We start from the raw sequence: 27,807 nt of genomic DNA on the forward strand, positions 1-27,807 counted from the left end.
AATGCAAACAGGCCATGATGTGGACACAGCCAAATGCAATGCCTGTCATCTGCAGCAACTGCCTAATGGAAAGATGAATTTCATTGCCTTTTCCAAATTACCAACTGACACGAGAAGACGTTCCTCTGAGCTCCCTCCCGTGAAACTGCTTTATTTAGTAAGCCAGCCTCTGTTCTCAGGATACTTTTCGAGACCGCCAGGTAGTGGGCAGGACTTTTGCAGCTGTGCTGCCTGTGAAACTTTTAACTGGAGACACTGAGGACTAAACTGGTCCCAACTAGAGGTATGGATCTAGAACGTTTCCATTTGGGTTCCGGGAGTTATGGAATAATTGCATCTCATTACCAGTTCATTCCGGCTGGGGTGGTGCCGGCTTGGAATGGATCCACTTGGGGTTTTGTTGTTGTTGTTGTTTGTTTGTTTCATGGGTTTCAGCTCCTTGCACGTGTGTTGGCCACACATATGCAAAAGCACACTGTTCTTTGCAAGGCTCTGGGCAGCTGTTTTTGCACACAACAACAACAACATTTGATTTATATACCACCCTTCAGGATGACTTAACACCTACTCAGAGCAGTTTACAAAGTATGTCATTATTATCCCCTCAACAAAACACCCTGTGAGGTGGGCGGGGCTGAGAGAGCTCTGAGAGAGCTGTGAGTAGCCCAAGGTCACCCAGCTGGCTTCAAGTAGAGGAGTGGGGAATCAAACCCGGTTCTCCAGATTAGAGTCCGGCGCTCTTAAACACGACACCAAACTGGCTCTCCAAAATCACGCGGAAAAGACAGCCCTCCCTCTAAACATCAACTCACCAAGTTTGAACGCATGCAACAGCAAGCTTCTGTGTTTATGGACCCAGAGGGATGCTTGGGGAAGGTGTGCATCAAGGTGAGTGTTGGGCAGCTGCGCACACGTGCACACACTGCTCTTTCTGTATCGTTCAAAAACCCGTTGATGCAATGAGTTTCTCCTCAAGCACATGAAAACTCACGCAACAATAGACCCCAAAGAAGGTGAGTGTTGGCAGTGGCCAGGTGCACACAACGGCGGGAAACAAAAGGTACCAGCACAGCACACACGCAGGAGAGCGCTTCATTGCCAACCAGTCCGGAACAGCACAGCAATTTTTTTTAAAAAAAATTCCTGCTTTAATTACAAAGCCAATGAATTTTACCTTTGAGTCCTGCTGTTATGCCATGTTTCCCTGTGCCTTGTGTGTGTGTGTGTGTGTGTGCGTGCGTGCATGCACGAGTCGCCTCCAACATATGGCGACCCTATGAAGGAAAGACCTCCGAAACGTCCTCTCATTAACAGCCTTGCTCAGATCCTGCAAACTGGAGGACGGGGCTTCTTTTATTGAGTCCAGCCATCTCGTTTTAGGTCTTCCTCTTTTCCCGCTGCCTTCCACTTTTCCTAACATTGTTGACTTTTCCAGAGAATCTTGTCTTCTCATGATGTGACCAAAGTACGATAGCCTTAGTCTTGTCATTTTAGCTTCTAGGCTTGATTTGATCTAGAACCCACTTATTTGTTTTTTTGGCCATCCATGGTATTTGCAAAACTCTCCTCCAGCACCACAAATTTAAATGAATAAATTTCAATTTCCATGATGGGGGGGGGCATTCAAATGACTCCCCCTCCCTAATCTGCAGCAGGAGCCTGAGCCGGGACTCCCAGGCAGTGGCGTGTCCTTGCACTGAGGGTAAACGTAAACAGAAAGGGAGGACTAGGGATTTTCCTTTACAGGAAGGGTAGTAGAGGGAAGATGGTCCTCTTTCCCCCCTATTTTTTACTAGTAAAAGTGAGAGACTTGACAGGTTGCTGGCTGTCAGTCTGCCTTTCCAACTAAAAACGTTAACCCAGAGTAGAACGAAAAAGAAGAAGGAGAAATCACAGGAGGATAAGCAGCAAGAGTTCCACGGCTGTGCCGGAAAATGAAAAATCTGGCCAGCTCAGTCCTCCTGCATGGAATACTGATCTGCAAAGACTCGGGTGTGCATGTGTGTGAGAATACACAATGCACACGCACTCCTGCTACCTCTCCATCATTTAACACCGGGTTAACCGTTTTAATCAGAGAACCCTTGCCCCCAGTGAAGTTAACGCTAAGGACTCAATCTCTCCCCTTTGTAGCCAACTGGTTGCATGATGAGTGCAGACAGACTTGCCATTAAGGAAAACAAGATGCTCCAGATAGCCTCCAACTGCCTGGCCTGCTTGTGCAACCTCTGCGTGGTAAGTACAGAAACGAAACATACAAACTTTTCAGCAGAGGTGAGTCATTGTGTTCTGTTGTGTTCTGTGCCACAACAGAAAAAGTGTTGCCCCTACTGTCCTCTTCTCCCACACGAAACTGCCCAGCAGCCAAGTTCAGCCAATTGTGCATTTTCTAGATTTGCCAACCTCCAGGTGCGGCCTGGAGATCTCTCAGAATTGCAATTGCTCTCCAGACTACAGAGCTGAGCCCCTGGAGAAAATGGCAGCTTTGGAGGGTTGTCTCTATCTATGGCATTAACCCGCTCCTGAGTTACCTCTCTTCCCCAATTCTGCTCGCCCCTGTCTCCACCCACAGATCTCCAGGAATGTCCCAACCCAGAGCTGGCAACCCTAAGTTAAACTGATTTGATGACTTTGGTTTATCAGCAGAGACGTACCCTTTGGTGCTATTCATAGAATCATAGGGTTGGAAGGTACCTCCAGGGTCATCTAGTCCAACCCCCTGCATAATGCAGGAAATTCACAACGACCCCCCACACACACACACACAAACCTAATGACCCCTGCTTTGTGCTCAGAATATAACAACCACCACAACAGAGGAGGTTCCCTGGACTAGCAAGACTAGTCTATCTATACACAACCAGGGAAAGTAACAATTACAAAATGTATAAATGTTATAAGTCTGTTAAACACGCAAAGTGCAAGGTGCAAAATCAATTAATGTAAATGTACACACAATATACTCAATCAATACATAATAATATCATATCCAACAGGTAAAGTTAAAAGTCCATCCGATGAAAATCCAACTGGTGGAGAGTCAAACAAGAGTCAATATTTGTGTACATTGTGTACATCAGCATTGCTGTCAGATGGCCACCTAGCCTCCGCTTAAAAACCTCCGGTGTAGTGTAGTGGCAGTGTAGTGTGGAGTCCCTGCATTTAACTGCCAGTTCAGGAAGAGAAGCAGCCGCGGGGCAAGTGGTCTCTCCGGCTGGGATTCCTGATCTGTGAAATGGGAACAATTAATGTTGTTATTAACATTGTACCTCCTAGGGGATAAGGTGCAAGAGAGGCAGGGGTCATGGAGGGGCAGAGATGGGGGGCTGTGAGGATTAATTAAGTGATGTGAGCTCAACCAGTTTGAGTTCTGGGCCAGGAACTGGCTCCTCCCTGACGCTGAGGCCGGCGCACCTTAAGAGAAAACCAGCTCACCTGGCTTTGATCGCCAACAGAATTCATCCCACTCCTGCTTGATGAGTTGGACAGGGAATGGGAGTCAAATAGTCTGGTCTTCAGCATGTTTATTAGAAATTAAATCCCTTTGTAAACAAGGGAGCTGGCCTCCATCTATCACACTTAGCATTGTAACCACAAGAGGAGGCGTCTAGACTGCAATTTGAAAGGGTTAGCAAATCGTTGCGGATGTTGCCTGGAAGGGGGCCGAGCCATAACGTGCGAGAGTGCACATACTTTTTACTTTTTATTTATTTTATGTTCTGGGCTACTGAAACGGCATTAAAAGTTGAGCATTACTGAACACTTTGCAATCTGCTGTCTCTCCTACGATTGCAAAGGGGCAGTCGGGTTAGTCCGTCACAGCAAAATAAAAGTTCAGTGGGCACCTTAAACAGCGTGGAGGAGTGGTTGGAGTGTCAGACTAGGATCTGGGAGACCCAGGTTCGAATCACCACTCTGCTATGGAAGCTCACTGGATGACTTTGGGCCAGTCGCATCCCCTCAGCCAGACCTACCTCACAGGGTTATTATGAGGATTAAACGAAGGAGAGGAGAACAATGTAAGTGGCTTTGGGTCCCCATTGTGGAGAGAAGTGGTCTACAAATGAAGTAAAATAAAAATAAAATATATAACAAAATCGATTTCCATACTGAAATAAATGTTAGTCTTCAAGATGCCGCTGGGTTTCCCGAAAGGGTGAACAGCACATGTAATTTCCAACCTAGCCATTAGATGGTAGCGTTGCTCCATACATATTGAACCAACAGAGCAAGTCCTTTGCAGTGGTGGTGGGGGGAGTCTAAACCAGCCTGCCCGCTGGGCACATGTCTGGTGCCATCTGACCCAGACGGCATGCAATACCATTGTTCACTATGACCAAGGAAGTGCACCTCAGCTAGATTTCCAGGCAAACCTCTCTCTGCTTTAGATCCTTTTGTGAAACGCATCCTGCTCTGGGCTGGAACATGGCACTAGGATAACACGAAAGAAAGAAAGAAAGAAAGAAAGAAAGAAAGAAAGAAAGAAAGAAAGAAAGAAAGAAAGAAAGAAAGAAAGAAAGAAAGAAAGAAAGAAAGAAAGAACTTTAGAGAGCCACAGGATGAAGAGTCAGACTTGGATGGGAATTTGGGAAAGAACTGTGTTCAGATCCAATTTCTGCCTCAGAATCACTGGCATAGGCAAATCTGTATTAGAGACATAGTAATACAGATTATGATGTGTGGATCATAACTCACGGGGCTGGGGAAGAGGAACGGTGGAAGTCTGCTTCCTACTCTCTTTTTTAAAAATCAGATCAAATCCTGCACAGGAAACGGGAAACAAGTAGCTAGCCCCAAAATGTAAGCATTAATGTCCAAAAAAATCAACTAAAAGGAACTTCACCAAAGGATGCGGCATTGTGGCGAGAACAGATAGAACACCTTTGTTGGTGTTCCGTACACGTTTGTTTTGGAAAGGAGGACTGGAGCATGTCGGATCACTTTGCCTTTAAAAAATGCTTTAAAATTATATTTTAAAATAATTAGAACACCCTTGAAATCTTCTGTAGGCAAAGGTATGGGGGCGGGAATCATTTCCATTATTATTAAAGAGATCTCGGGCACTATCTAATATGTTTCTGAGATGTTTCCTCAACCTCATTCTAGTCAACTAGTAGATAATAATATTTTGCTCGGCCACAAAACAAGTGGCGAGTGTTCTGGCTCTTCTGAAAAACTACATTCAGCTCCTCCACAACAAGTGAATAATAACATACTGTTTGGTGGTACATAAAACCAAAATGATTGCATTATTGGCTCTGTGTATATGTAAAGTGCTAGTCTCTCCCAAAGACAGCAAGGTGTGTTTTTTCTTTAAAAGGACTGGAGAATCGAGTTCTTCTGGGCACGTGCAAAGAATCTCTCCAAAAGAATTTGCTTCTCTTTAAAAACAATGGAAGCCGGGGGTACAGTTCTCTTAGCAAGATTCGGGTCTGGTAGCACCTTAAAGACCAACAAGCTAAGCTTACTGACCCTATTAAACAATCTGAAACGCCTGACTATAGGTCGAAATTTATTGAGTTTTGGTACCCAATCCTAGAATTTTTAACTAAAGATGAATGTGCAAAACAGCTAGTTAGACCAGGGCCAATGCTTACCTGAAGCCGGGACGTTGCGGAACATGCCAGAAAAAACGCGGAAGATCGCGTTTTCTCGTGCGAGTTTTGCACATTTTTTCCAGCATGTTTCGCAACGTCCCAGCTTCAGGTAAGCCGTGTGGAATCGGACCTAAAGACTATTTTCATGTACTGTTCACTATCTAGAATAAAGCAACAAACTCGGTTACTTACCTTATTGTTATGACGGCATAACTGACGTTGATGTATAAAAAGGTACAAACGAATGTTGGAAACCAAGTTTTCCTGTTAATGTTTTGTTTGTTACTGTTATATTTGAAAAACTAAATAATTTTTTTTTAAAAAAAGACCAACTAGATTTCCAGGGTGAGCTTTTGAGAGTCAAAGGTTCCTTCGTCAGATACTTTGGCAGAGCTTTGACTCTCAAAAGCTCATTCCCTGGAAATCCAGTCGCACCTTAAAGGCCAACTAGATTTCCAGGGTATGAGCTTTCGAAAGTCAAAGTTCCCTTCTACAGATACTCTGCCATAGCTTTGACTCTCAAAAACTCCTACCATGGAAATCCAGTTGGTCTTTAAGGTGCTACTGGACCCAAATCTTGCTCTTCTACTACAGACCAACATGGCTACCCACCTGAAACTAAGTTCTCTGAGCATGTGCAGATACACTACCATGTTTGATGAGAAGAGGCTTTCATATGGAGGAACTGCCTTTCAGCATGTAAAGCCTGTTTTTAAAAAAATTATCCTTATTATTATGAAAGTGACGCTGAATTTGCCAAATCCCCTTTGTTTCAGCTTTACAGCCCTGCTATTCTAGCATCTGGACAGGAGAACGAAACTTCTACTCAGGTCAGAAACGTTTTTGGCAGGTTGGCGACGGTAAACATGAATTGTCTGGAAAGGCCTTTACTGGAGGGGGGGGGACTGGGTGTACGATGCCTCCAAGATGTGAATCCTGCCAGGGACTGAAAGGGGAGGAAGCGAACTGGGTGAGAACCGGGCAGGGCTTGGGGTGGGGTGAGATTTATGGGTGGCTGGGGAGGCAGCCAGAAAGGACCCCCCTGGGCAAAATGCCTCCCCTCACAAACAAGAGTTTTATAGTACATCTGCGCCCTTTGAATATTGTGAGAAGGCCGAGGTGGTAAAATGTCACCAGCTGGGATATAAAAATGGCAACAAAGGGTTGCCTTTGTTTCGGGCCTGGCTTCTCCGGGGGCTGCAGAAAAGAGGTCCCCCCTGCGCCACCCTGCCAACTTCAGCACCGAACAAGATTCCTTGGGCTTTGTTCTCTCACCCTTGCTTTCTCCATCTTGGTGCCAAGGGGCCTTGTGGAGTGGGGAAGGGTTTACTATGGTGGGGGGGAGCACAGTTTTGCAGGCCTACTGAAGGCCACAATTCAAACCGATAAGAAAACCTGGGAGCAAGGTTTAATCTGGGCCACATCAGGTTTCAGCATTTGGGAGAGAATCCAATTTTGTAAAGTGTAGAGGTAAAGAAAGTTTTAGGTGGGCAGCTGTGTTGGTCTGCAGTAGAACAGCAGGATTTGAGTCCAATGGCAACTTAAAGACCAAGAAGATTTGAATTTTGTAGGTGTTGATTTGGGGGGGGGGCCTTAAATGTTATAAGATTTTTGTACTCTGATAGCCCTTGTAACATATAGTTCTGTAAATTTCTTCTTCTTCAAATTCTAGTCCCTTTTTCTGTTCTGTATCCCTTTTCCGTTTTAGAAATAAAAAAATTATTAAGAGGAAGGGAGCGCTGACTCTCAAAAGCTTACGCTCTGAAAATCTTGTTGGTCTCTAAGGTGCCACTGAACGCAAATCCTGATGTCAAGAAAATTGCCTCTGAGCTGATGCAGACTGCTTTCCCCTTGCCACTGTGTCCACAACGAAGCTGAAGTTGGTTCCCAGTTCCCTATTCGCAGTTCCTACTTCCTTGTTCGCAAAAACCAAAGACAAATATGGGGGGAATTGAAAAGCTCTGCACCTCAAAATAAAGGTTGTAGGAGCCCATATCATACACTGCCATATTTAGCAGACTCTGCCCTCTAAGCGGACCTATTCTATACAAACTTCTGGGAGGCAGCAGAAATAGGAGGTCATAGCTCCAGAACCAATGTTTGGATCAGCACCAGCACATGTCTTCTTGTAGGGCTCAGTCTCTGGACTGCCAGGCTATGCGATTTGGGGAGATCCAAACATTTTTTTCAGGTGCAGTGACCCCCCCTTTCTACTTATTGATTTGTTCTGGGGGCATCCTACTTTGAAGCTGTTAACTCAAGAACTGGGCTTTGTAGGAGGGCCCAGAATAGGTTCACTTAGGGCCAAGCTACACATGACGAATGACACTTGAACAGCAAGTGGATTGAGTGGAGGGCAAGTGAACAGGGAGAAATACACTTGCCGTTCAAGTGTCATTCGTCATGTGTAGCTTGGCCCTCAGAGGGCAGAGTCTGCTGAATATGGAGCTGTATGATATGTGCTAATACAACCTTTATTTTGGGGTGCAGAGCTTTTCAATTTCCTGCAATATTTGTCTTTGGTTTTGCGAATAAGGAACTGGGAACCAACTTCAGCTTTGTGTGTCCACAACCTGTTTCCAGAGAAATTAAGGAACTTGTCTATGGCGGACAAGTATGTAAGAGCAGAAGGCAGGATTAGAGAGATGGTCCATCTAGTCGAGAATCCCGTTTCACACGGTGGCCAACTAGATGTCTCTGGAAGGCCCGCAAGCAGAACAGAGAGGCCAAAGTATCTTCTTGTTCTTAGACCAAGCACCGGTATTTGGAGGTTTACTGCTAGAAATGGGCATGAACCGGGAAAAAACCAAACCATGTGGTTTGTGGGTCATCAAATTTCACGAACCACGAACTTTCACGAACCTACCCCTGCTTTGCGAACCAGTTCGTTTGGTTCATGAAAATGTCACATCCAGGTCAGAAAATTGTCACTTCCGGATCAGCAGAAGTTTACTTCCGGGTCAGCAGAAGGTCTGCAGGAAGTCCATCCCCTGTTGCCTAGGAAACTGATTGATTGGCACCAGGCTGTCTGCAGTGACGAACCAAAAAGAGAAACAAACGAACCAGCCTAAAAAGTTCGTGATGGTTCATCAGAAATGAGATCTGACGAACCGTGGTTCGCGAACCATGAACCGGCCTGGTTCGTGCTTAATTTTGGTTCGTATTTCGGTTTATGCCCATCCCTATTTACTACCTCTGAACATGGAAGTTTCATTGAATTACTGTGGCTTACAACCCTCGATGGCCATTTCCTCCCTGAATCTGTTTACTCCCCTTTTAAAACCGGCTGGACTAGTGGTTGCTGCTGCATCCTGTAAAGTCCACAAGTGACTTTGAACAAAGAATCCTCATTGTGGATTCACTGCTTTGTTCTTAGGACAATTTACCACTTGCTGCCATGCTCCCGTGAGCTTCATCCCTTTGTTTTGTTTTAATGCTGCTTATTGCTTCTTTGTTATCTGATTTTAATCTTGTTTTAATTTTTCTGGGGGGGGAATCATTTTAAATGTGCATACCGCTTTATTTGCATTCAACAAGGTTTTAAATTAAGAGGACTTAATATGCAATGGACAAGATAACAGTAAGGCTACCCTATTCAATTGTCACACAAGGAACCATAACATCAGCAAATTAGAAAATAACCAGCAAAAACAAATGCACCAAATGTTAAACTAACAAAAATCATTTTGTGGTCTTTGCAGTACGGGGGAAAAAATGTTGGAAGAGGCGGATCCAGCGCTGTCTCTTCTCAGGTTTCAGAGGGGGACAAACCAAAGAGTTAGAAAGGCAGAAAGCTCAGGACACTCTGTTTACTGTTTACTATTGTTTACTGCTCTGACTGTCCTTTGATATGCAGATTGCTATTTTCAGGATTTCCTCCTCCTGACTTCCTCCCTCTCTCTCCTTCTCTTCCTGGCTTTGTTCCAGGCAACACCTCTCTCCTTCTCCCTCCATCTTGGCAGCATGAATGCAGGCCTTGTCCTGCCATCCTTGTCCATCCTTAGACTAGCTAGGTAGTTAGGATCTGTATCTCCTCCTTTCCTATCAGAGTATGGAGTTCCTGCAATAAAGAACTCTTATTTCTTTTCTAAATATAAGCCAAGTATATGCTTTCATTATTTTTACTCCTGCACATACGTCAGCCAGCAGAACGTGCTCACAACCACCTATAATCACGCTTCCTATGCCAAACAACAGACTCTGCTAATGGCCCAATCATGGAATCCTTTAATTAGGTTTCTGGGGCCTACATAACAATTTATTTATCAAAAATGGATTTCTGAGCCCCAGGTTGGGGGCGGGGGGGTGCAATCATATACTGCCAGTGTGAAGGGACAACCGTTTTAAAAAGCCTTGGTCCTTCCTGCAACTAAAGTTATCACAGAGATCGATAGACTTCCAGATGGGCCTGCTGTCTCAGCCCAGTCAGCATAGATGGGCAGAAACTGTCCTTCAGATATGTGGATCCCAAGCTGCGAAGGGCATTAAAGGTCAAAACCAGCACCTTGAAGTGAACTCTTTAAAAAGCTGGTAACTACTATAAGGGGCACCGAACAGGAGGATAAACACGCATGTCATCCAACAGCAGGCTTATGACTCAATTCTACAGAAGTTGAAGTGCTAGGGGGTGTCTTCAAGGGCATCCCCACATAAATTGCATGGTAGTAGTCAAGTCCAGAAGTTCCAGGAGTATATGGATTGGCGTAGCAAGGGCCCATCACACACAATCATACACATAAGGTTGTTGTAAGGATAAAATGGAGTGAAGGAGAGCAACGTAAGCTGCTTTGGGTCTCCTTTGGGGAGAAAGGCAGGGTATAAATGAAAGAAAGAAATAGTCCATGCTTTGGTTCACTTACTTGAGTTATCTCTTCTGCATGATCCAAGTTGTACATATGTTTATATGTACCATGTTTATATGTTCTGCCATGGATTCACCACCAATTCTCCTTGGAACTTGTCTCAGCCTTAGGCATCCTCCTCAGTAAAAAATGATCAATATAATTTATGCACTTGGTTCATTCATGACATGAGTCAAATGGTCTGCCTTTTGCAGATTGGCTCACTTCTATGAGCTATCTTCAGGAACTTTCACCAGTCCCTTCTTCCTGGCTGTGGCACTTTATGGGCTGTAATGTGTTGGCCTGGGGGGGGGGGCTGTTGCTGGTATTTCCTCAGTGAGAAAGGGCTTGTAAAAACACACTGTCTTAGGTGAACAGATGGCATTTGTGCTGGGCTTTTTCTAGGGCCAGAAATTTTCTGCCCAGGTACCAGATATTTAATATAAGAGTCAACAATCGATCCTAGCTGTGTTTGTGGCCATTTAAAATGGAACAAACCCTGCTCTGCTGACAGCAGAGGGGGGTCTGCGGTTATTGACCCAGTCACTGGGGGGAAACCGTTTGCTTTTCTGTTTGTTGCTTTCCTTAACATTCACTCCTTCTTGCATGCCTTGGCTACTGTGCCCAAAGCTAGGGTTTCCAACTCTGGACTGAGAAATTCCTGGAGATTTGGGGGCTGGAGCCTGGAGAGGGTGGAGTTTGTGGAGGGAACTCCACGGGGTATAATGCTGTACAGTCCACCCTCCAAAGCAGTCATTTTCTCTAGGGCAACTAATTTCTGTAGTCTGGAGATCAGTTGTAATCCCAGGATGTCTCCTGGCACCACCTTGAGGTTGGCAACCCTACTTGTGTCCCCCACAGAGGAACCACACTGGAGCATAACCAGTCCTTGACACTTGCAAATCTCCACTCCCACTGTTGCTATCACAAACCGATTGGAAGCCAAGTCGCCTGAAAAGGGAATTTTGACACGGGCCTCTTCTCCCCTTATGGTGGAATTTTGATGGGAGAAGTTGCGCCGGATAAAATTCTCCCCTTGCCTCTGCTAGCAAGGGCACAGGAGCCCCGCAGTCCCCTCGAGGAAGTTCATCGCTTCCATGGCAACACCTTCCAGTAAGCAGACGCAGCTGTCCCTGAGCCCAGGTGTATCATGCGCAGCGCATCAGCGCCTGTCATCTCCCCCTCTTCCTTTGCTTCTCCATGGAATCATTCCAAAACGGCATCTCTCTCTCTCTCTCTCTCTTTCCCTCCCTGTCGATCGATCTCTGCCATGTGCTGAGAGATGGGGCAGGAAGAGGAGGAGCAGCCAGGAAGAAAATCCATCAGCCCTTCCGAGGAGCGGAAAGTAACGCTCAGGGTGGAGACTGGAAACAAAGGCACGGCTGGTGGATGGCGAAGGAGTGGTTTCTTCTTGCTCCAGGGTGATTCTGTGAATTTATCCAGCTCCTTACATTGAACTGATATGGATAAAAACTGCTCTGCAGACTGTGAGGGAGGGTTTGGGGTGGTATCATGAGACCCTGGTCATCACCAAAGAACCAGCGTGATGTGGTATCTAGAGCCTTGGGGAGCCTGGCTTGAGATTCTTGCTCATCAAATGAACTTGGAGTAATTATTATCTTGCAGTCTAGCCTACTTCCTAGGGTTGTTGTGACGATAATCTTCCTGTATAATGCCTTGAGCTCCTCTTTGGGTGAAGGTTAGGATACAAACCTACTTTTCTTTCTTTCTTTCTTTCTTTCTTTCTTTTTCTTTCTTTCTTTCTTTCTTTGCAGAGGCAAAACAGCATGCCATTTTACCAGCACCCCTCCCAAGTTCTTTCAAAGCTGGAATGGCAAACTTTTGACTATTCCAGCCTAAAGCTGAGGTTTTGCACGGCGAAACGTGAGTTGCAACACATCTGTTTTGTTCGCTGCCAGAAATAGAAGCGGGCTTCATTCAAAGCCCTTTTGCCTCCGTCCCTGCAAAGTGGGTAGACCTTGAACTTGCATGCAATCCAGGGTGTACTTTCAAGGAGGCTCTTCCCAGAAATAGTTGGCTGCTGTCATCCGCAGTGTTCTTCTTCCCTCGGGATACACATGAGAGGCCCCTCCTCTAGGCATTGACTGCAGCCGATCCTTTTAAGGGAGTCTGCCCCCTCCTGCTCCCCCCCTCTGGTCTCCACCAGAGCCTTTTATGGCAATCCAAGGACCCCCACCACACCCTGCACTTCCGCTTGGCATTTGCTGAACCATCCTGGGCACATCTGGGGGCTTTCGCAGGCTCCTGTTGGCAGAGCACAGAGCAAGAGGAGGCTGAGATGCCAGTGAGTTGGTGGCTCAGAGTTCCAGGCACAAGACTCTCTTGAGCAGGTTGCCAGAACAGGAGGACGTGACATGGAGAAGGGGAAAGGGAATGCGTAGAACACGTTGGTCTCTGGTTTGCACATGAACACGCACTGGGAATTCAACTGCGGCCCAGAACAGAGAGTTTGTCTACACGGGTCATCTGACATGTGAAGAACAAGAGCTGGAAGATGCAATGGTAGCCGGGAAGGGTAGTTTTAAAAGACAGAGCAGGCAGCAGGGCAAAGGCTTTGCTAGACATTGGAGCTGTGTGAAATGCCAGAAGGGAAACTTCAGTCCATTATCACCTCTCCAGGTCCAAGCCCGGCTCCGGAAGGCAGCTCCAGCCCATTTCCATTCCTTGCTGCCCTCTGGTTGCAATTCCACACAGTTTTAGACTGGAGAGGTGAAAGTGACAGAGCCTTTGGGGAGGCGAAGATGAAATTGACAAACCCTCTTGAGGAGTGATCTCTGCCAGTTCTGTCTTTTTAAACTACGCTTCCCAGCGAACATTGCATCTCCGTACACTTGACCAACACGCACTGAGGCATCTTGTGTAGAGAGACTCAGAATGGTACCATCTTTGATCAGTGAAGACCCCTCAGTCTATGCAGAACTGATTTACACCTATTATTTGGAGATTCACTTTTTTAGAAACTCATATACAACCTGCCTGGCTGAAATATTTATACTGATATAGTTATAGGCGTGTGTGTGTGTGTATGAGAGAGAGAGACAGACAGACAGACAGACAGACAGACAGACAGACAGAGAGAGAAAGAGGGGGGGGGAGACAGAGAGAGAATATAATTTTGACCACCGAAGAAGGCCCTCAGGGCCGAAACAAGTTTGGTTTATATAACATTTGGTGTAACTTCATCTTGTTACTGTATACTATGTTCTGAGTTTTTAATGGTACCTTATATATGTTGTTTTTAATCCTAAAATGATGGTGATTGTGATGATGATGATAATGATGATTACGACGACGACATTTGATTTATATACCGCTCCTAACACCCACTCACAGTGCAGTCCTAAGAAAAGTTACTCCAGTCTAAGTCCATTGATTTCAATGGGCTTAGATTTGAGTAACTCTACTTAGGATTGCACTGTCAGAGCAGTTTACAAAGTATGTCATTATTATCCCCACAACAATAATCACCCTGTGAGGTGGGTGGAACTGAGAGAGCTCTGGAAGAGCTGTGACTGACCCAAGGTCACCCAGCTGGCTTCAAGTGTAGAATCAAACCTAGTTCTCCAGACTAGAGTTCCAGCACTCTTAACTACTACACCAAACTGGCTCTCTGTGCATGGTGTAATAAATAGCTGTACTTTTATTTTATTTTCTTGTTGCTCAGCCTTTTGGTTCCTGACTTGATTTTCAGGTTGGGTTTTTTCTTTTCTGTCTTTTTCCTGCTCTCTAACATTTGACAGCCAGGGGCATTCTGCCTCCCCATCCCCCCCCACACACACACACACCTGAAGGCCTCATTTGGCCATCATCATGCCTTTTAGCCAATGATAAATCTCTCCTACATAAATTTGCCCAATCTCCTTTTTAATCCAGCCACCCAGCAGGTATCACCCCATCTTGAGGCAGTGAGTTCCACAAGTCCACTACCCCTTTTTGTGAAACAGGACTTCCTTTTGTTTGCATTGATGCTGCTGCCGACTAGTTTCAGAGGGTGACCTCAAATTCTAGTGTTCAGGGAGAGGGAGGAAAATTTCTGTCGACTTTGTGCTTGATTTTGGAGATCTCTATCACTCACCATTTTCCCAAACAAAATAGAGAAGAGTGGACAAAGCAAATGTTTCTCCTTCTCCCTAGATTTCAGAGTCACCCCATCAAAATTCATGGGCTTAAGAAGCAGGACAGATGAAATCACAGGACACAGAAAAGAGCCCAGTAGCACCTTTAAGACTAACCAACTTTACTGTAGCATAAGCTTTCAAGAACCACAGGTTGCATCTGACGAAGAGAGCTGTGGCTCTCGAAAGTTTATGCTACAGTAAAGTTGGTTAGTCTTGAAGGTGCTACTGGGCTCTTTTCTATTTTGCTACTACAGACTAACACGGCTAACTCCTCGGGATCTTCACCCAACACATAATTGATTTAAGAAATCTGCTGTTACAAGATTCACTGAGACATTAGAGAAGGGGACGAGACAAACGTATAGGGTATGCACCATGATGGTTAAATGGAACCTCCAAGTCCAGGGGCAGTATACCTTAGAATATCAGTTGTGGGGAGTCTAACACAAGAAGGCTATTGCCTTCCTGCCGGGCTTGTGGGATAGTGGTTGGATCCTGGTCTGATCCATCAAGACATACTGCCATCAAAAATCAAGTGGGTGGACTGTTAAGCGTCTGTGGAATGGCTGGACCTTGCCTCCACACTCAAAAGATCTTGTGTCATGAGTGGTTGGACCCTGGAGCAGAGCCTCCATAGCTGATCTGAGGCAACAGGGAAGGTAGAAAGCCTTCCAGCCATCAAGGGCAACGGCATTTGCCTATTTGCCCAGGACACCAGCTTGCAAAAGGGTTTCTAGTTCTTGGGAGCCACAGTCTTTTCTAGTAAAGAGTCCAGTAGCACCTTCAAGACTAACCAACTTTATTGTAGCATAAGCTTTCGAGAACCACAGCTCTCTTCGTCAGATGCATCGGACGAAGAGAGCTGTGGTTCTCGAAAGTTTATGCTACAATAAAGTTGGTTAGTCTCGAAGGCGCTACTGGACTTTTTACTGTTTCGCAACTACAGACTAACACGGCTGACTCCTCTGGCTCTATCGTCTTTTCTGTAGCACATGAAAGTTTCATCCTTAAGCCGAGATGCTACACCCCTGCGAAGGTGCCGATGTGCTCTACCCCACAAGGGTCTGCATTGAGAATTCAGGCCACGTGTCCAGGTTGAGCATAAAAGCTGCCTCGCAGTATATCAGCCCTCCTCTACCCCGCTGACGTGCTCTTTTGTGGTACGTGTTCTAGTGCAATGGAAGAAATTCTGCAGCAGCTGCCAGGCAGAGGGACAGCCTGGGAAGGCAGCCAGCTGGCAGTCGGGAAAGCCGAGCTGAGCTGAAGCCCTGTGCTGCATTGCAGAGAGGGGGGAATGCCTGGCACTCACTGCAACTGTCAAAACTCCACCTTAGCATGCATCCTCTTATTATCCCAGGTCAGTTTCACATGGAGGTTAAACCCTAATGTGTGTGCAATATCTGCTGTGGCAAGTAGGCCCAGTGGATTCCCTTTTCTGAATTATCTTCCCCATTTACTGCATTCATGTACAGAACAAAAAAACTCAGGAGACGGGCTTCCTCGTGGTGAAGTTTCTCGGTTTTCTCATGGCTGGGAATGGGCCTTTTCAAGGTTGGGTTTTTCCTAGCAGCTTCCCTGGCTTCAGTCCCCATAGCCCCCATTTCCCCACCACTTTTGTTTTTTGAAAAAAATTGGTGATTGACATATTGCATGGTGTTATAGTGCTATAGTGCCCTGACCTAGATAGCGCGGGCAAGCCTAATCTTGTCAGATTGCAGAAGCTAAGCAGGATCGGCCTTGTTTAGTCATTGGATGGGAGCAGGGCTTTTTTTCAGCGGGAATGTGATGGAACAGAATTCCGGAATCTCTTGAAAATGGTCACATGGCTGGTGGCCCCGCCCCCTGATCTCCAGACAGAGGGGAGTTTAGATTGCGGCGCAGTGGGCAATCTAAACTCCCCTCTGTCTGGAGATCAGGGGGCGGGGCCACCAGCCATGTGACCATTTTCTCCGAGGGCAACCCACTGAGAGCTAAGCTACAAGTGATGAATGACACAGGTTGGACACTTGTCAGCTTCCCTCAGGTTTTGATGGGAAATGTAGGCATCCTAGTCTTGCAGCTGTAATGGAGAGCCAAGCTGTAAAACCAGGACACCTACATTTCCCATCAAAACTTGAGGGAAGCTGACAAGTGTCCAACATGTGTAAGGCGTCACTTGTAGCTTGGCTCTGAGTTCCACCACCTCTTTTCCCAGAAGAAAAGCCCTGGATGGGAGACCTCCAACGAAGACCAGAGTTGCAGAGGCAGGCAGGGGCAAACCACCTCTGTTAGTCTCTTGCCATGAAAACCCCACCTGTGGTCGCCATAAGTCACCTATGACACCACACACACACATAATGCTATAGTAATGTGTCAGTTATTGTTATGTTTTACTAGCTGCTTTGCAAGTTAATTCATTGTTAAAGTTTAGACGTATGTCCTGGCACGGAGACCTGCAGTCTATAGCTAGGTGGACTAGGACCCCCTCTATTGGAGAGAGGACAGAAAGATGGAGAAGAAAGGAAAGTAGGGCCTGTAACAAAAGAATAAAACCTGTTGTTAAGAACCCTGCCTGGTGTTGTCTCCTTATGGGCTGCATTAAGCAACAATGATTTAAAAGAAAAAGGCTTCCAGTGAGATGGAACCAGGGAATGGGCAACTCTGGGGGATTTTTGCAGGGAAGATTGAGAATCTAGGAGAGTTTGGTGATAAATAAATTGTTATGTAGGCCCCAGAAACCTATAAAGGATTCCATGTTTGGGCCATTAGCAGAGACTATCGTGTGGCATAGGAAGCGTGATTATAGGTGGTTGTGAGCTCGTTCTGCTGGCTGGTGTGTGTGCAGGAGTGAAAATAATAAATCATACACTTGCTTTATATTTAGAAAAGAAATAAGAGTTCTTTATTGCAGGAACTCCATACCCTGAAAGGAAAGGAGGAGAGACAGATCTTAACTACCTATCTAGTCTAAGGATGGACAGGGATGCTAGGACAAGGCCTGATCCATGCTGCCAAGATGGAGGGAGGAGAAGGAGAGAGGGATGTTGCCTGGAACAATGCCAGGAAGAAAAGAAGTGAGGGGGAGGAAGTCAGGAGGGAGAAATCCTGAGAATAGCAATCTGCATATCAAAGGACAGTCAGAGCAGTAAACAGCAAACAGTCAACAGAGTGCCCTGACCTCTCTATCTTTCTAACTCTTTGGTTTGTCCCCCTTGAAACCTGAGAAGAGGGACAGCGCTGGATCCTCCTTTTCCAATATTAGGTTCAAATCCCCCCACCCCAATAAAGTTCACTGGAGGGCCTCTGGCCAATCACATTTTCTCACCATCATCTAAAGGCCAAACTGCACATTTTAAAAAGCTGAGCCCCACTTAGGGTCCGTGCAGCCACACACCAACTGTGGGGAATTTATTTCTTTTCTTTAGGTTATTTATACTCCATCTTTCTCACTGGGACTCAATGAGGATTACAAAGAGAAAGCAAATACAAGCAACAAGATGGGACCTCCAATAAACAACATGATAAAACTTGGGACAGCTGAAATTTGGAGCCAACCAGCACAGAGCAAAGAGAAGTATTCACATGACACATTGGTGGTGGAGAGTGGCCTCAAGCCATAGCTGACTTATGGCGACCCCTGGTGGGGTTTTCAAGGCAAGAGATGGGCAGAGGTGGTTGGGCGTTGCCTGCCTTTGCAATCTGGTCTTTGTTTGGAGGTCTCCCATCCAATTACTAACCAAGGTCGACCCTGTTTAGCTTCTGAGATCTGACGAGATTGGGCTTGCCGGGGCTCTCCAGGCCAGGGAACATGATGCATTAGATAGTGCAAAAATGACACAGTCTGGTCCATCTTACAGCAGCACGAAGTATGAACTATGCACAGTAGTATAGACCACTAACCCTTTACCCAAGTTACTTGCTGAACCTTTGTTCTTCTCTGCCTCTGTAGAAAAGCTTTCTTGAATAAGCTCTCTTGAATAATTGTTTTGCATAGTTTGCGAAAAGCCAGCAGGGGCCTTTGTCAGGCGGGCCATTCTATAAGATGGGGAACACAGAAATCATGCAAACAGGCAGTTGTTGGTTTTAGAGGAAAGCTCCCACGCTCAGCCCCCTGGACTAATTTGGGCCTGGGAGTGAGATTTCCTCCAGCGCAAGCTGCCCTTTAAATGCATAGCACCAGCCTATCACCTGGGAGTGAGTTTTCCTCTGGAGTAAATGCACAGCACCAGCCTACCTGGGCAGCAAAAGCAGAGCCTATTTGGGATGGGGGGGGCTTGAGGAGGCAGCTTCTGCCTTTTTCCCAGGCATTTTCCATACTGAAATAGCCGGGCGGGGGGCGGGGGAAGAGTTATTTCCCTGTTTTCACTGCTCTGTGTGTTCAGAATATGACGGGAGTCCAGCCCCAAACTGTTAAATACCTGAATGTGTAGTTTGGCATTTTGTGTTTTTTGGTTGTGATCTGCTCTGAGCCCACTTGTGGGGAGAGCAGGATATAAATCTCATTAAATAAATAAATAGTAAATTGGCCCTAACCTACAGGGCTGTTGTGAAGAATCAATGGAGAAGAGCAAACCATATAAGCTTCCCTGAGGTTCTTGGAGAAAAGGATGGGGTTAAAATTTGCTAGAAATTAATTGTGCAAAGAAATTCTCCAAACTTTAAATCTTGACCAGTCACCCACCTGGGTTGCCAGCTCCAGGTGGGAAAATTCCTGGAGATTTGGGGGAGTGGAGCTGGAGAGGGTGGGGTTTGGGGGAGTGGAGAGATTTCAGCATGGTATAATGCCATAGAGTCCTCCCTCCAAGGCAGCCATTTTCTCCAGGGGAACTGACCTCTGTCATCTGGAGATCAACTGTAGTTCTGGAAGATCCCCAGCCGCCAACTGGAGGTTGGCAACCCTATCCCCAACCTAAGAAGTGTCTTGAATCAAGCGGATGGTGCAGTGAGAGGTGGAAATCTCTGGAAGATCACATTGATCCACAGGCGGAAGTGTGGCTATGAAACTGAAAGCTCCCTCTAGCCATGATGCTCTTTGGTTGAAGATGACATTTTCTCTAGTCCCGCACTTCTATGATGCCAGATTTACATACCTGGGAATGGTAACAAGGCTGGCCATTTAGATCAATGCTATACTGGGAGTATCAACCCAGAATACTGTGTGCCCTGGACTCCCTAGTCTGGTGAAATGCTCTGAAATGCACTGAGAGCCAGTTTTGTGTAATGGTTAAGAGCGCGGGACTCTAATCTGGAGAGCCGGGTTTGATTCCCCACTCCTCCACTTGAAGCCAGCTGGGTGACCTTGGGCTAGTCACAGCTCTCTCCGAGCTCTCTCAGCCCCACCCACCTCACAGGGTGTTTTGTTGTGGGGACGGGGGTCATTTCATAGAAAAAGAGATGGAGGAACTCATTAGCATAACTCATTAGCATATGCCATGCCCCTTGCCATCACCGGAAGTGTGTCATTGTCATAACTGATTTGCATATGCCACACCCCCTATCCTAGCTGTTTTGGACCCAATCCTGGCCATTCATGGCTGAAACTGGGCCCAAAATGGCAAAAAGGGGCTGAAAATGGCTGAAAAGGGGCCCAAAATGGTCAGGATTGGGCCGCTGCTGAGCAGGAAAGTGATCCACCACCCGTCAGAGACCCGATCCAGGCTGTTTCGGCCCCAATCCAGGCTGAAACGGGCCCCAAATGGCCAAGAGTCAAGTGGGTGGGGCCACCTGTCATGGCCAAGAGTCAAGTGGGCGGGGCCACCTGTCATGTGACCACTTTGGGCAACTGCGTTCCTGCGCATTCCCCCTCGAAATGAGCCCTGTGTGGGGATAATAATGACATACTTTGTAAACCGCCCTGAGTGGGCATTAAGTTGTTCTGAAGGGCGGTATATAAATCGAATGTTATTGTTATTGTTGTTGGTGGTGTTATTCTCTGTGGACAATAGTGGCTCCCGGTGTCAGCCCAACCTGTCTTGGGCGAACTGTACTTCAGTTCGGCTCTACAGTGGGACCGTTCCAGAACTTTCTTTTAATGCCACACACATTGCATTATGCAATGCAATGTGTTTGGGAAAGGTGGGGGGACGTGTGTGAGGAATACCACAGAGCGGCTTTTGCTCTTTGCTCAGGAATGAGCCAGTTACCTAGGGGATTAAAGAGAAGTCGTCTCTGGCAATTACTTTGCCGCTTATAAATAGGCACAACTTTATCCCTTGGACTTATCCCCGAGTCTGTCCCTCCCTTCGTGGGTCTGCCCACCATCCTCACACACATACAAGAATCTTCCTTCAGGGCGGGGGGAGCCGGGGGCACAGGTGCCGCTTGATCAGTCCTGCCCCCACAAATCAAGACAGTATTCTTACATGACACAAGTGTGTGTATTAATGTGAGTTCACGTCTATATGGTCCAAAGGAGAGCTTTTCCACCATTGTGGGTTTTCTATGATGCACAGCCGCCAGGGCATGTTTCAAACTCCAGAAGCGTCATAACTGGCACGGGCAACCGCCAGGCGTCTGCCAGCAGGCCTTGCCAGTGAGCCACACAACCCTGGCACACGCCTCAGAATTATCTGCAATACACAGTTTTCAAGACGAGGGGATTTGCAAGAGATGGACCCTGTGTGGAGAAAGCAAGAGGACTAACCAGCGTCTTCTTTACTAGTCCAGCTCCTGTGCCTTTACGAGCAGGCCATGGCAAACAGCAAGTGTTGAAAGGGCTTTTCCCCCTGGCATGAGGAAATAGCACCTGCTAATTTCTGTATCCAGAGTTAGCCGCGTTAGTCTGTTGCTGCAAAATAGTAAAGAGTCCAGTAGCACCTTTACCAACCTTATTGTAGCATAAGCTTTCTGACGATGCATCTGACGAAGAGAGCTGCAGTTCTCAAAAACTGACAATGCATCTGACGAAGAGAGCTGTCGTTCTCGAAAGCTTATGCTACAATAAAGTTGGTTAGTTTTAAAGGCGCTACTGACTCTTTACTAATTTATGTATGACAGGCTTTCTCCAGGAGGCATTAAAACAAGCCAGAAGCTCCAGCAAAGGGTTCGTAAAGGAATTCTCCTGCTTGAGGGACTGAAGACTTTATAGTTTGCAGCCGGCACCTGGAATATGACGGAGAAGCCTTCGCGTAGCTACAATAGGATCAGCAATGCCAGTGTAATGTGCCACCCTCACAAGGAAGCGACCCACCCCAACCCACCCCACATGCCACACCAGCTGCAATTCCTGACCCCAAAGTAGAAGTCAGTTCAGACATGTCACCAAACCACAGCAGTTTTCAAACAAAATTTCCTGCAACCAGGAACGATTCCTCGGCGGCAGCTGGCTCATTTTCTCTTGCAAAGCTTTTCAAAGGGGAAGAAATCGAATCGTGCATAATTTAAAAGGAGACGCAAAGTAGGTCAAATGACGTCGCTCAGCAGACCGCTGATGCACGGGAGTTTTAAGGAACCAATTAAGAGCCCTATGAAATTCAAAAGGCTGCCTATTTTGCCTGGCACAAGGGATCCTGCCCGCAATCTGCTTTTGCATCTCCAGTTCTTTGGAACCAACATGGCACCTACCACAAAGCTGGTGTGTTCCATATTCTGCCACTCTCTCTCTCTCTCTCTCTCTCTGACTCACCAGATTCTATCAGTGTTAGACTGTCTGTAGCAGCAAAAAAGAGCAAGAGTCCAGTAGCACCTATAAGACTAACAAAATTAGTGGTAGGGTATGAGCTTTTGTGAGTCACCAGATTCTATCTGGTTCCGGATTTATTTCAAGTTGAGGAAAGATCGGAAAATATTGGGGGAAAGGCTGCTAAGAAGGGCCCAGATCTCAATGGCAGCTGGTTGCACCGTGATCTACAGTGATAAAATCTGCAGTTCACGAGCTCGCCGCAGCAGAAAGTGCGTGTCAGCCATCAAACTGCAGAGTAAGCTAGAACATTCTGTTTCTCCCATGCGCTCAGAATAAATGCGACGGCCCAAGGGCACAAAACAGAAGATGTCGTGAAGCAGACGCCAGCAGGCAAGCCCGGTGTGTTCTCTGCCTCCCGGCGCTGGCGGGATCTGCTGTTCACCACACATCGCCAAATATGCTCGCTTTTGTCACAGCTGGATGCTCTGGCCAACCACATGAAATGAAGAAGTGTCAGCCACGCCTCCAGACACAGCTGGCCACGATTCCAGTGCAAGCCCAGCATGTTGCAACCTGCAGCAGGACTCCGAACAAGGCAAGGCAGAGAACTGGATAGGCAAGTGTGGCGCTGGGGCCTCATTCCCCTCCCATGCTCTGGGGCCTTCCTGATTACAAAGCCTGGATTCGCAGGGAAAGGTGCCAAGAAAGCCCTGTTTTCCGAAGGCATCCTCCTTCAGTAGTCAGCCATGGGATGAGAAAACCACAGCTTCCCACGCACTTTGGATTCCTCCGGTCATGCTGATCTCTTGCAAGGGCATTTGTTCTCCAGGGGAGGGACAGCTCCCACTGAATTCATTGCAAATGGGATTGGTTGCTGCCTCCCAAGGTGGTTAGAACTGACCTTTCCCTACAGCTGGAGGTCAGCCCCAGCTGGGATCCAGGTATCAATTGCTGTATTGAGGGCCTTTCTATGCCATCGGCGCATGATTGCGCTAGGCGGGCGCACTCCCTTCTCGTTTGTTGCACCCCGCCAGTTTCTGCTGCATTGCCGTTCCCCAATAACAACCAGCTCCTCTGTCTCCATTCCTTGCTGCAGGAATTGGTGCGCAGAACCGGATGGTGAATCACACGCCCTTGCACAATACTCAGTTTGGATTTATTTTTAGACAGAATGGATGGAGGCGCACGGAGTTCTACAGCATAACATAAAGCGAAAGGGGAGGGGAGAGGATACATCCCAACTCTAAGAGTTTACAAGCTAAGTTTAGACTGTGGGAGAGAGAGAAAGGGGAGAGAAAGGTGGAGAGAGGAGTGGGGATTGTTGAAAGCCCAGGAGCATGGAACATGCACGGGAGCCAGACCCTCCTTGCTCCCCTCTGCCCATCTTTTCTAGCTCCCATATCCTTTCCTCCTATCATTCCTTCCCCCATATAGCCTTGGCTCTGCCCCCCCTCCCCATATCATATCTCCCATGTAGCATAAGCATGTGCTTAGTTCTGCCATACTGGGGTTTTATCTCTTTCTCCTGCCCCAAGGAGCTTACAATCTCCATTTCAGCAGAGCAGGAGACAACAGGACAGAGGAAGAGCAGAGAAAGTGACAGAGGGTGGATGTTATGTGCCCCTTCTGTATTCTCCACTGCCTCCCCAATAAAACAGAATCATCTTTCCAGAGCTTTTTTTTTTTAAAGACTAAGCGGCTAACTTTATAAAGTGAAGCCACTCTCTTTCCATTTTGGGAGCCTTTTGGTTATTTTTAAACGTTAAAAAAAAGCTCTGGCTGCTGAAGCGCACATGAGAACAAGCAGCACGGCCATGCACAAAGGGACTTCTCCATTCAGATGCAGCATTTTCCAAGTTGAGTAGGTGAGTCACCGTTGCTGATTTCCATATATCCCTCCTGGTCATTGCAACTTGTTTGCCTGTCCCACCCCACAGAAGTGCCTCCACCCACATAATTCCCATTTTCCAGCCCACACCCTCGTCTCTAGCGCCAGCACGTCCACACTACAGGGTGTTCTCACAACAGCACACTTGTTCTTTATTGTGCAATCCCCAGAAATGCTTTTAGACGGACCCTCTGCTTCCGAGAGCGGCCAGCCAGATGCAGTTTGCCAATAGCCTTCCCAGTGTTTTTCGTCCCAGCAATTGCTATTCAAATGCACCCATTTCTGCAAAAGCTTCCATGTGTCCTATTCATGTAATATAATATAAATGTAATAAATTAAATTAAATTCAGACACATCTTGCAAGCGCATGCAAAAGCTAAAGGGAATGGGAAAACTTGGGCCGAAACTTCTCCACAGTTTCTCATAACTGCAACACGGAAGGAGGGGACTCCACCACAAAGTTCTCTCGCACAACGCCCAGCCAGATGAATGGAAACTGGTCTTTTGCCCAGTTCCTACTAGTTTTAGTGGAGATCCTGCCAGGAAACCGGGAAACGGGGTCCCGAGACCTTTGCACACTGATGGGGTGCCGTTGAATTTGCTTCCTTGGAATGTTTTACTCACAATCGAGAGGGTGGGCGGGTGTGTTTGTGTGCTTTCTTACAGGCTTGGCCTCCATTTATGTTTGACAAGTGGATTTTAATCCACGTAATTAGCCCTTACAATTGGCGAGGGATGAGCACTCTGCATATGCATGAAGCACTGCTGTCTTTCGACATCAAGGGTTGATCCATCCCGCAGAAAAAGGGTTCCGCCACCCTATTCATCCCCCTCCTATTTGGATTTGGCAGAGGGAGTGCCCCTCTCCTGGGCTGTGGGGAGTCCTGACCTTGGAAACACATGCTGGGGCTCAGATTGCGCTCCCCTGAACCCCATTCCTGCCACAGTGCCGCCTCCAGCCCCCAAACATGCTCAGCCCCCTGCCATGCCGTATGTTGCAGTCCTGCACCTGTGAAAGGGTTGCCAACTCCAGGGTGGGAAACTCCTGGAGATTTGGGGTGGAGCTTTGGGAGGGCAGAGTTTAACTAGGAGAGGGACCTCAGTGGGGTGTGATGCCACAGAATCCTCCCTCCAACGCTGCCATTCTCTCCAGGAAGACAGTTTCAGGCGGGGAGCCCCGTTGGTTTGTAGTAGCAGAGCAAGATCCGGGTCCAGTAGCACCTTCAACTAGGTTTCCAGGGTACGAAGGGAGCTTTGACTCTTCAAAACTCACACCCTAGTTGGCCTTTCAGGTGCTACCGGGCCTGAATTTTCTCCAGGGGAACCGATCTCTGCAGAGGGGAGATCGGTCGAAACTGCAGGTTTCCAGGCCCCGGCTGGAGGCTGGCAACCCCCGCCTGCGCCTCGCTGGTGCTGAAAGCGCCGGGCAGGTGCCCGAGAGCAGCTTCTTCTCCGGCCAACCCTGTGTGTGCCTGTGAGCCCCAGAGCCTGCCCTGCGCGCACCGCCCACCCGTTGCCCTTCTCTTTGGCGCACGACGCCAGGCTGCTCCAGCTGCGCCCCCCACCCACCGATCTGGCACGCTCGGGGCAGCCTGCTGGAAACAATGCAATGGGGGGGGGAGCGGGGAAGGAAGCCCTTTCTCATCCCTCCGCCCCCTCCGAGCCTGAGTGGCGCCTGCCGGCCAGCCCAGCCCGCCCCCCGCCCCTCCCAGCGACGGCCCGGCCCCCTTCCCTGGAGGTCCGGCTGTGTTTTTCCATGACGGCGCTGCGGGCTCCTTTGTTTCCTTGCAAACGGCTCCTTCCCTGCCCCACCCCGTTCCCCGCGGTTCTGCCTGCTCGTGCTCCGGGCTGGGGCGGAGGTGGTGACCCGCTCTCCTCCTCTGCCACGGAACCGGTTCTGCCAGGCGGGCGGAACCCAAAGCCCGCTCCTCTGCCCGCGCGCTGGGGTCTCCGCGCCGCGAAGCAGGGAAAGGGGAGCGCGTTTGGCCCGGCCCGCGCTGCGCCTTTGCGCGTAACTCGCATCGCCTCTCCTCCCGTGTCTGTCGGTTGTGTGAAAAGGGGAACGGCGCGCCCTTGGTTTGCGGGAAAGCTCATTTCACGGGCGCTGCGCAATCCTAACAGTGGAACCCTATGGAGATAGCTCAAGAGGGGCATCCCTGCTAAGTCTGTCTGTCGCAGCAGAAAAAAGCAAGAGTCCAGTAGAGTCCAGACGTCTGAAGACGTGAGCTGCGACCCAGGAAAGCTCATCCCCCTACCACAAATTTTGTTAGTCTTATAGGTGCTACTGGACTCTTGCTCTTTCTACTGGAACCCTAAGCAGAGGTACTCCAGTCTAAACCCACTGAAATCAGCGGGCTTAGCCTGGCTTAACTCTGCGTAGGATTTCACTGTGGCTTTACTCAGAAGGAAGCCTTGTGCACGCCAATGGAACTTAGCTCCTGTGTGCCTTAAGCTTGGTTTAATCATCCTAAATATTCTATAATAATAATTGCGCCTGTATAGCGCTCTTCTAGACAGATCACGGTGAAATCCTGAACGGGGTTGCTCCAGTCTAAGCCCATTGATTTCTCTGTTGGTGCCCCATTCGGAGCCGGGAACAAAGTCAGTGTTATTATTATTCCCCCTCCCCCAATACACTACAGTGGAAAATCCTCCCTGACTACACTGGACTCCAACGAGATCTCAAAGATAACTGAGGCGGAAATGTGATTTTTATATTTTCCTCCCTAAAATTCGAATGTAAGAAAGACCTTGCATTGGGGGAAGAAATGGGATTCTCTGGGTTTTCTCCTCTGCCTTACGAAGTTCGCAGCGGAGCCATTCCGCACTCGGACTGCAGCCTCTCTAGAACCGTCTCATGGGGCAGGGGGGAGCTTTCGCCACACGCCCAACCCCGCCCCCCCATGCTAGATTTTTTTAGCCCACCCACCCAGTGAGCTGTGGTGACTCAGAGATAAGAGATCTGGGCTTGCCCAGCTCTCTTGGTGGCCGAGGAGATCCAACACGGGTCCTCCCACGTCCAAACCAGCTGCCGCTGAACTGAACGCGCGGTCTCCCCATCGGCCGTGACAAATTTTAGCCTGCAGGCTCTTCGGGGCAGCGACCCCATTCGTTATCCCGCACAGCCTCAGGCGCGGCCGGCACCAGATGAATCAAATCTCAATCAGAAGTCCTAAAGGCCATGAAACTGACCTAACGACAGCCTAGAAACGACTTATGAAGCCAAACGGTGGGGGTGAAGGGCAGGTGGGGAGTGAATACATGGAGATGGGGATGAGGCGCAAGCTGGAAGAAGTGCAGAGAGGATAGGGAGTTGCTAGTCTAGGGCAACCCGGAGAGAAAGCAGCCAACCCGGGCGAGCAGAGAAGCGCTGGGGGGGCTCTTCTCTGCCCCCACCCCCGCTGCTCATGTGTGGAATAAAGCCAACAGTTAGAGGGATGACCTGGGCATGTTATCCTTGATATGGACAAGGTTCCTCGTTCTAGGTTGGGGGGGGGAGTTTATGGGGGGGAGGGTAGATGATAGGAAACGGATCGGGGGGCCACAAAGATTTTAAAAGATGTGGGGAAGGAGCGAGAGGCAGATGAGACGAGTTAGGATGTTGGCATACTCACCGGGGGAACGCGCAGGCGAAAAGAGCCGACCTTCGCACGCGAGTTTTAAATGCAAAACGCTTTCGGGAAGCGCGTTCGTGCCTCGCCTCGGTTTGCTCGTGCAAAAAAAGATCGCCTTAAGAAGCGCT

The 27,807-nt window shown here is 48.0% G+C and overlaps 1 long non-coding RNA gene across 1 annotated transcript; it reads right to left on the reverse strand.

Annotated features, from left to right (window-relative positions):
• Positions 1-2,819: 2,819 nt before the first annotated feature.
• Positions 2,820-27,807, reverse strand: LOC129332354 (uncharacterized). Its single transcript, XR_008597325.1, has 2 exons — positions 27,680-27,807; positions 2,820-3,228 (listed from the first exon to the last, which is right to left on the reverse strand). It is a non-coding gene; the product is annotated as an uncharacterized LOC129332354 (long non-coding RNA).

Source organism: Eublepharis macularius, chromosome 6 (genome assembly GCF_028583425.1).
Source record: "Eublepharis macularius isolate TG4126 chromosome 6, MPM_Emac_v1.0, whole genome shotgun sequence".
In the NCBI taxonomy this organism is placed as follows: Eukaryota; Metazoa; Chordata; class Lepidosauria; order Squamata; family Eublepharidae; genus Eublepharis; species Eublepharis macularius.